Here is a 10,622-nt window from a genome sequence, read left to right as displayed (position 1 = left end):
GTAATTGTTTATTTTTTTGTTAAAAAGGTTAAAGTACAATATGATAGTAATCATTGCTACAGAGCGTTTGTTCGGTCACAGGGGTCTCTCCAGCTCATTTTCAGCAGTACATTTTCAGGTAGGTGACAATAGTTAAGCCAATCAGGAGAGAGCACTGAAAATGCATTTTCTGTTTAATAAAGAGCTGGAGAGACATGGGAGACTCCTTTTACTGAACAAACACTCTATAGCAATGAGTATCAGAATATAGAGCTATTTAACACTTATTTTAACCAAAATAAATCACTTACCCTACCTTTAAATACTATACTATGCACATGACCATATATGGATTTTTTTGGTTTTGTCGCATTCCTAAGCCAATAATTTGATGACCAACGGACCGGTAGGCAGCGGTTCCGGTAGGAGATACAAAGGAGGCTCTTTGTGTCTCCTACCGGAACCGCTGCCGATCATCAAATCTTTGGCTTGTAATGCGACAAAAACAAAAAAATATCCATGAATTCAAAGTTTCCATGGGGTGACTAATTGATAGAAAAAAAGTCATTTTGGGGTGAACCATCCCTTTAAATGAAGTTTTTCTAAAGATTCTTTCTGATGCACCTACTGAGAAAAAGCCTTTTTAATGTTCTTCTTTTTCTTCTTCTCCCCAATTGGTCAGTCTGCCAATTCTCATTGAACAGAAGTCCCTCTCATTACTAACCCCCATGCACTGTTGGTCGGGAGGTAGCCAACTGCATGCCTCCTCCGATGCACATGGAGTCACCAGCCACTTCTTTTCACCTGACAGTGAAGAGTTTCCCCAGGGGAGTGTAGAGGAAGTGTGTAGGAACACTATCTGTCCCAGTAACACTCTCTGTCCAACAGGCGCCTCCACCAAACTACAAGTCTAGTTGCAAGGACACAATCCCCGACCGGGTTCCCACCAGTGGTGCAAAGTAACTAAGTACATTTAGTCAAGTACTGTACTTCAGTACAGTTTTGAGGTATTTTTACTTTACCGGAGTATTTCCAATTTTCAGTACTTTTACTTCTACTCCACTACATCGGGTAAATATTGTACTTTTACTCCATAGATTATAATTATTATTTACAAAACATACAGTAACCACTTCAGCCCTATTATATATTTCAGCCATTTGAAAATAGCCGATCTGCTATTTTCAAAATGTGTTTTTGAAAACTTGTAAAAACTTGTGAAATGGGACATTCTGAATAAAAGTAATAGTTATTTTACTTTTGGTACTTTAGGTACATTTTGATGCCAATACTTTTGTACTTTTACTCAAGTACATTTTTAATACGGGACTTTTACTTGTAACAGAGTATTTCTGCATTGCAGTATTGTTACTTTTACTTAAGTAAAATATTTGACTACTTTTTTTTTCTGGTTCCCACCAATGAACACCACCAATTGTGTTTGTTGGAGTGCCGGGCCAAGCTGGAGGTACCGCATAAGAATATAACCCAGACGCCATGGTGGTGGGTGAGTGGCATTTTTTTAATACAAGTGTGCACAAGGTACAATTTTGTATAGAGATATGTGTGGAATTTGAAATCAGCTAGAAGAGCCATGGGGTCACCAATATCTGTAGGGTTCATCCTTCTGAGTAGGGTTGCCACAACCGTCCTTTGGAATACAGAATAGTCCTAAAGACATAATACCTTATTGAACTGATAAGGGAGTCAAGGGACAATCAATCAATGACACATCTTACAAGTTCAGACAGAACATATACAGTACATACCATAATACAGGTTGTCAGCCACTTAAACCCTCTAGTCTAGACTTAGTCAACTGGATCTGAGTTGTCTCTTTTTTTTCTGTCCACACCAAATCTCTCTGCCAAAAATAGACGATCTACAAGCTCACAACGCGACGCAACACGACGCGTTGTGAGCTTGTAGATTGTTTGGCTAATGTTCCCCCCAGAATATGGATGCTGGGGTTCAAGAGGTTAAATTAATATACAAACTCTGTACATACTCGTATACAGTGAGTTTTTCTGGTCATCCCTTATTTTTCTTGGAAATAAGGGACGCCCAGCCGGGTGTCACTTATTTGAATTTCAGGTTGGCAACCATGCTTCTGAGACAATGCAGGTGCACAGAAAATCCCCTGGTGACCCAGCCAGTAGTTTTAGAGGTATCTTGTTTGGGACCAAAGTGTTGGATGGACTGGCATTGCCATCCTCAGTCTTTGCAGAGTCTTACAATGTGAACACAACTAGGACTAGACTGGGATCTATAGCAGTGGTTCTCAACCTTTTCAGGCCGTGACCCCCCCAAAGTAATCATATTTGAACTGGGGACCCCCCACCCTGAAATAGCAGATCTGCTATTTTTTTTAATTATTTGACAATTTGGCCATATTTTTTAATAGTATAGTTTGTTGATCACTTTTGATGCAGTAATGGTCTTATTTTCTTAATTTTTTTTGTATTATTAAAAAGGTCTTAAAAGTCCTAAAATTGTCACTTAAATGACACCTGGGGACCCCCTCAAAATCATGTGGGGACCCCCCCTGGTCCCCACATGATCTATCGGCTCTGTGCGTAACAGTCCTGCGTTTCTAGAGGGTGACATACCTGTTTTCTGTTTCGGCAAATTTTCCCATCAGCAGCAGATTTGAACGAGGTGTCATACATTATTTGTGTTTCAGATCTGCTGCTGATTTGCACTTGACAATTTCTCCAAAACTTCTATGTCCTATTTGTGTGCTGTATTGTTCGGACCAAGTTGTAATCTTGTGAATCTGGCAAAATTCTGTACTTCTTGGAATACTGCATCTGGTATGTTTTATTGTCCCCCCTAGGCCGAAGGCAACCCGGCAACCCGGCCTGGCGGAGACCTGTGCTACGCGGAGCACACTTTTCTAATTCTAACTCGTGGCAACAATAACACTGCTGCAAAAACCGGACACTGAATTTTTAGAGTAGGCATGGTTCTAGACCGGATGAAACTGGTTAATTCAGAATAGCTTAATTAATTCAGAAACCAGGCTTTCCACAGGTATTGCAGAAAGCCAAGTGATGCATGTTATCTAGGACTAAAAACCCACGATTCATGACAGATTCTAGCTAAAGGGATAGGTTGTCAAGACTTTAGTTCTCTAAATAGTATATTAGGGTAAAATGCATCCTCCTCCCAACAAATAAACAAACAAAAAAAGCTGGAGACTAGGAAAATGACCACAGTGTACTTTATTAAATGAATTTTGGTACTTTGTGTTGCATTTAGATTCAAATAAAAATTTACAAAAATCCAATATATACAAAAATGCCATGTTTGTTGTCTTTTTTTTCTACACTTCATTTATTTAATTCTTTACAATAAAATTTACCTTTTCCTATTTAATGATTTTTTTAGCACTTCAGACTTTCATCACGCAATGCAACTTACTCAAAAGACCAATAATGACGTTTTTTTGTCTTTAGTGTTAATTTTTTTTTATACACCACATACACCACACATTTTTTTTTACTCTGTAATACATCGTCATAGTAACAGCCATCATGGCGGCGTCAAACCTCTAAAGACACCCTTCACAGTCAGAACTCAAAAAGAGAGGAATGTTCGTTTTCAACATGTACATTTTGCATACATTTATTTACAGATAAGATAAGCTTTGAAGTTTCAATTTCTTATTTGTGATCCTCTTGTTTTCCTCAACCAGACAATCTAAAAGGACTCCTGTACAGTATGTGGTTATAAAAGCCTGGTGGGGTACAGAATGTCTGGATGCCTATTTTCTCTTCATCTTTGTTACTGTGCTTGTACTGAAGGCTGGATTTAACACAGGGAGAAATGCTCTGACATTTTAACACTGTCACAAATGTGTCATCTCCTGGCTACCTAACAAATAAACCAAAGGGAAAGAATGGTTGTTTCTCAATTAAAGGATCAAGATCCATAGGTGGTTCCCAAGATGTTTTGACAAGAGTCACACAAATACTTTAACGGATAATTGTATTTTCTTCTTATTGAAACCTACACAAATTACAACACCAAAAACATAGTTGTACCTACATATAAATATGGTGTTTTGTCTAAAGAAGATATACTGTAGCTCATATGCAGAAGTCATATAACTCCATTGTTGTCCAAAAAAAACTGTTAAAGCAAGTCCCAGAGCCATTCTGATGCTTTGGCCAGAATAATTCATCATTGTGATGAACACAGTCATTGTAATCTTTACTGGAACAACTTTATGAAGTGACATCAATAGATTTTCTATCAACATCCCCAAGCTTGTGCAGTGTCTTATTTACATTCTGAAAGGAAGATGCAAAAGCTATCACATCACTTCATAAAGTTGTACAATGCCCATGCTCATCACAATGATGAATTACACTGTTCACGGCAACAGTATGGCTCTGTGACTTGTCTCGACCGTTTTTTTGGGCAACAATGGAATTCTATGACTTCAGGATATGAGCTGTATCTTGTTTCGGCATGACAGACCATACTTGCTTGCTTTTGGACATTTCGTTGGTTATGTGACAATAAGAAAAAAAGAAATTACATTCTTAAATTGACTTTAATTTGGGGCCCAGTGATACGAATTGAGAACCACTGTATAGCCATGAGAAAAAAAGTCAAAAAAGTATAATTAGGACTTTGACCCGCTGTTGTTGGTCCATGGAACCAAGACAATCAAAGTGCCAAGGGGCTACCGAGAAACACAATCCTTTTATTGTGTTAGAATAAAGAAACTGTTTTCATGGGGCCCTGATGGCTTGGTTTTGCCATTTAACCCATTAAAACCGGGAAAGCATCTATGTCATTTTAGCTTTTAGCTATTCAAAAATAGCAGATATACAAGCTCATAGTGTGGCACGAATGAGCTTGTAGATCTTTTTTTTAAAGAAATTGGGGGAAAAAAGCAAAGTTTCTTTACCCAAATCTTTGCTTCTGGGTGCAGCCAAAATATATATAATTTTGGGTGTCCTTGACATGAGCACCACTGGTATAGCAACATACGTTTTTCAGAAAACTGTTAGGATTTAGAAGACATTTGTAGAATCGGCCTCAGGTCTTAATGGGTTGAGGCCCCCATGAGAAAGTATGCAAGGGAGGTACGGAAAGGCCAGAGGGACATTTCTCATGGTATACAACTGCTGTTATTTTCTATATAGCTACTTGGATAAATTTGATATCATAATCAACACGTCAAGACAAAAATCTATGTCACATGACAAGAGACCCATAGAGGCCAGATTCACTAAGGGTTTGTCCTTCTTAAAGAGCAGCAAATGGCCAGTTGGCTTACCTTTTCACTAACTTTCACATATGTGAGAAAAGAGCATGCCAAATAGCACAGGCAATAGAATAAATCCACTTTGTGTCTGATATGGTTGCACATGTAAATTACACATAAAAGTGATCGTTCAGACCATAGCTTTAGGTTGAGCCATGCAAATAGAAATTGCACCCAATTCACCAAAACATCACAACTGCAACTCCTTCAATCTAATGTTGTGCAAATGAGAATCAACAGTGCATGCAAAGGCCACTTCACAAGCAATGGTGGCTATTATTATTGCTTAATAGCCACCACAATAATACTTCTATTACTGTATTATTACTGTAGTAACCAATATATTTTTTATCTTGTAACCAACATGAAGTGAGACAACAAAGGGAGAGAATATTCCCTCCTTGAGCATCTCTGTTTCAACTCTGAGATAATCTGAAGATTATAATATAAGTAGCTAATCCATTATGCAGCTATATGAGCTTAATTGGTGGGCCACTTTTATACAGTAGACATATATGCAGATGATTGTTTAATTTGCGTCAGCCTTGTTGAATTAGTCTTGATGACGCAATTTGCCCTTGCAGTTGATGACTAAGATCGCACTTTGTTTGTGCAGAGCTCAGTAGCCCATTTGGGCTACAAGCTCATTTGCATATGTCTTAATGAAATGTGCAATATGTTGCCTAGGGCACTATGAGCAACTAGAGTGCAAAAAGAATGTTCAATCTGCCTTCACAACCCATGTTAGTGAATCTGGCCCTCCGAGTCTGACAATGTTTAGGGTGAGGTGATCTGGAAGGGGAGGGAGGGACATTTCTACAACCTGTGTCCTAGTATAAGCACAGCAACTATAAATGACATATAATGCTATTGAATAGTTTGAAAAGAAAAGAAAAACAACTACATAAAAGCAAACACACACACGCACTCGCACACACGCACACACACACACACACACACACACACACACACACACACACACACACTTTATCCAGAAAACCAAGGAGTGGGTCAAATGCACATTAAAACATTTTCCTGAATGATGAGGAAGCAATGAAAAAAACTGAGCAATTTTTTTCTTTAAGGCAAATTAAACTTATAAAGCAGCTTAAAACCATGACTGGGTGAAGGAGTTTTATTCACTGAAGTGCATTTCACTGCTTTCTGTTGTGTTATGCACTTCCAACAGTGAGCAGGATACCCACCACTGTTTATAGTATCAGCATGTATGAGACGTTTACAGCTGGTAACCCTTTAAAAAACACTTAAACCCTCTATTCTTAGTAAAACGGACTTGAGTTACAACTGTACTTAGACCGTTTTTTCTGACTACTGACAAAAATAGCCACAAGCTCACCAACTTGTAGAACAGCTATTGTTTTGCTGATGGTTCCCCCCAAAATAGGCATGCTGTGGATCAAGTGCTTAAATGACAGCCCCCTTGTTTCTGTGAATGTAATTAGGCAGCAACAAATATGAGCTAAATACTATACACTGTAAATAATACCTGAGAGGAGGTTCTTTACGGTTGAGAACCACTGCTTTACTGGAGCTAACTTCATGCTTAAAAAATCTTTCATCTTTTCATCTTTGACCAATCGGTTGCTTGGTTTAAAAAATGTGTAAGCAGAAACTTCATACAGTGAAAAAGTGGCAGAATGGATGTTGGTCTTCTCTGTTTGCAAAGATTTATTTTTCTCACACTCTGACCAAATCCTACAATCAAACCAGTAGGTCTGCATCAATTGGTCAATATGCAATGACCAAGGCAAGCCAAACCATCTAGGTTACATGTTATTTTGCTGCTGCCTAATTAAACCGTGAAGATATAAACAAGGGGCTGGGATCTAAAGCATTGCCTTGTAATGCAGTGTCATCATCACCCATAAAGCAAATCAACCACAAATGATGGCGGGTATTCTGCCCATGGATCCAAGTTGAGGTAGGTTTATGTACTGTACTGTTCCTTCATGTGATGGTGGCCACTTGAACAAAGATCTTTGAGCTATTAATAAGCTAGTGGTTATTATGCTAACAAAAGATTTGACACCCAACGCTTTTCCAAAAGCTTCATAAGTAAAATCCCTGCCAAAGATTAGGCTTTAGACAAAGAACAGAAACATATACAGTGAAATCCTCAGAAATGGCAAATCATCTGGTTGACGACCCGTGCAGGTCTTTGGTTACGTTTGTACACTCTCAGAGTTAAATTAACACTCTGGATTTTACAGTGTACTATGGAGCCCAAACCAAATTTCAAATGGATGTGCTCTGGTAGTTTAATCATCTTTACTACAGGTATAATTGAGACGGTTCAGGTTCAGCTTGTGGGGCTGTCCTTGGCTGTATGTTGTCCTTTTTCCTTCCCATGTTTCTTTACTAATAAAGCAAAAATGCAGTGTTCTATATCTTATGTTCTTGTACTGTATGAACAATGTATTCTATCTGAGTTCTCTAAGGACCGAGGAAGTTGGGTCATTTACAATGCGTGACAAGGTAGGTGTTTCAGTGTCTCGTTCAAACTTTATAGGACTGTCAACTACTAGACCGCTGTGGCACACAAAAGGTTCCGGCAATATTGGTTTAAGCAGACTCATTTGTCTTCCATGTCATATTCTACCTAAACTGAGGTCTCTAAATAAAGTCACACATGAATATAAAATACCTGGACTCTCCATAGCACTGCTTAGTGTTTCGTTTGGTGAGGTAATTCACAAATCCATATATATGTGGCACAGAGAACTATTGTATTCACACGTCTAGAGCTTCATTCTTCAAGTTCAGACTAACACAAGCACGCACGCACGCACGCACGCACTCACGCACACATTCATCTGACCCTCTCCTTCCAGACATACACACAGCATCTTCACCAAAACACATGCACACCGACAAATGAGGCCCAACAATTCCAAAGTAAACAATGAAATACAATCCATCAGATGTGAGGGTATACAGTACGCCTACATAGCGACATGGAGAAGGATTCAACTCATGTTTCATTTATGAAGCTGTGGAGGGAGGGGCTTTCACCTGACCTCTGTTTAACCACGGGTGGACGTTTTTTTTCAGGGGAGCAAGAATTCATAGCTACAGGCAGTTTTAAAGTGCCTGTGGTTTGCAGGGATAGTACGGGTCAATGTTTACAATTGACTCCGGATTTTACTGTGTACATAGTGTTGGGATTGTGTAAGTACTGAGCACTTTTCGAATAAACCGTGGACAAAACATACACAACTAGGTAAACAGACCTTTTCTGCACCTTTTGTTTTACTCAGTAAAACAGCACTACACAGATTAGAAGTAGTATTGTACACCTGCAGTTTTAGATTTTGTCACTTCAATTAGTATGTTGTTAATCCAGTAGTGGGGCAGCCCTAATGCATTTTAATGAAGTGCTGATAGGGATCTGGGTAGTGAGACTAGTCTTTTGTTGACATAATTGTGTACTTAGGATACATTAAATCAATAAATAATGAATCTTTCATACCTCTATTGTGCTTCAGCTATCTATAAAGTATACGTTATCTCCTTGATTGAAAATGCAAGCGTGTCAGTGGCTGTGGTGAATTAATTATCCCTTTTTTTGGTAATTATTTTTCCTGTAAACATCACTATCTGAACTGATCTGGTCGCTTGTGGTTCCCAGAATTAGTGTAGTGGTTTTGACCTTCATCTCTGGCCTTGGGTTGAAAACTGTAATCTCTCAGCCACCAATCTTTACTTGGCCTCAAACAATACTAACAGGAGTAGACAACCAACTCTCCTCAAAAGAAAAATATTTAGACAGACCAAGCCTTGATGATTGTGACAGCCTTAGCCATCACTTACTGAGCTTGAATTCAAGTGTCTAGAAATGTAAGTGGATTCCTTCGTGATGTATTTACCCTTTATTTAGACAGAAAATGATTGCAGAGCAATTATATTGATGTGTATGTTTGCGAAATCAGAAAACCAATGCTGCTTAGGACATGGCTAATAAAAATCTTATTGTATTTCAGTTTGTGCTTCTGACATTTAGATCATCCATTTTGTTGCTTAATCAGTGGATTGTATTTTAACAGAGATGTGCATATAGGCACAACATATATTAATTTGTGAGGACAGATCAATTCACATAAATATGACAGCTTTTTATCCTGTTGCTGTCTAAATGAACAGTATTGTGCCTTCCATGTTCGTCTTCACCCTGATGCCTGTGCTTTTAATTTTTCCAGTGCTGCCATTCTGCCTTCTGTGGAAGGGTTCCTGTCCTTCAAAAATGAGGAGAAAATAATAAAATCCCTGCATTTCTTTTCAAGTACATAGTCAAAATAAAACAAGAGTAAAAAAAACTCCTGATGGGGTTTCTTTTCTTTTTATGGAATACTCATTAATTTGGTGCACTGAAAAATGATAACAAAAGTGTGAGCTGTTGCAGATACTTGACTTGTTTTGGATGTCTTTTTCTACAAATACCTGATGAGCAACAAGGTCAATGATGTTTTCCGGTGGCGCTGCTACATTCTGGGTGTGGGACCAATCCAAAAGCTCTTTTTACACTACCTCCTGAAAGAGTAATGGCATCCTCCATTAATATTTAACAATGCTGAGTAAAACACACCACAGACCATGTGAACACACACACACACACACACACACACACACACACACACACACACACACACACACACACACACACACACACACACACACACACACACACACACACACACACACACACACACACACACACACACACACACACACACACACACACACACACACACACACACACACACACTGTAGTGGCAGCGACAAGGCAGATTAATGTCTAAAAACAAAGCAGACGTAATGTTTTTCCTAAGAATGACCCATGTTATAAATAATTTAAATTATAAGACACAAAAGCTCAGAGAGTCAAAAGAAGCAGCACATTTTGAAAGTCAATAAAAACTCAACAAAAAAGGCAAAACCCGGGACAACTCAATGTCTGTTTCCAACAGAGTATATGCTGAGTGTTTACATGCGCATCAATATTCTCATATTATTCAGAAACTATTTCCATCTACCGTACGTCAACCTGTACAAATCAATGTCGTGGCTATGAGCAATCCTATGAAACGTGGAATTCAGTATTAACCAAGGCTCGTCTTCATCTCACTATCACTTCTGTTCCCATGATGATATTTGGAAACCTTTGTTTACTTATGTATATGAGCAGCTTATGGAATACACTATGCATGTAAATGCAATCACTGTGACAGGCACATATTATTTTAACCCTTTTAACCCTGGTGACCCTATTTTGAGCATGTCATTATAGGCAAGCAATTCATAACTCTTCTGAAAATATTAGATCTCAGGAAATTAAATAGATTTC

The sequence above is a fragment of the Gymnoscopelus braueri genome (genome assembly GCF_963280865.1).
Source record: "Gymnoscopelus braueri genome assembly, chromosome: 10".
Lineage (NCBI taxonomy): Eukaryota > Metazoa > Chordata > Actinopteri > Myctophiformes > Myctophidae > Gymnoscopelus > Gymnoscopelus braueri.
Note: the sequence above shows the minus strand (reverse complement) of the source record.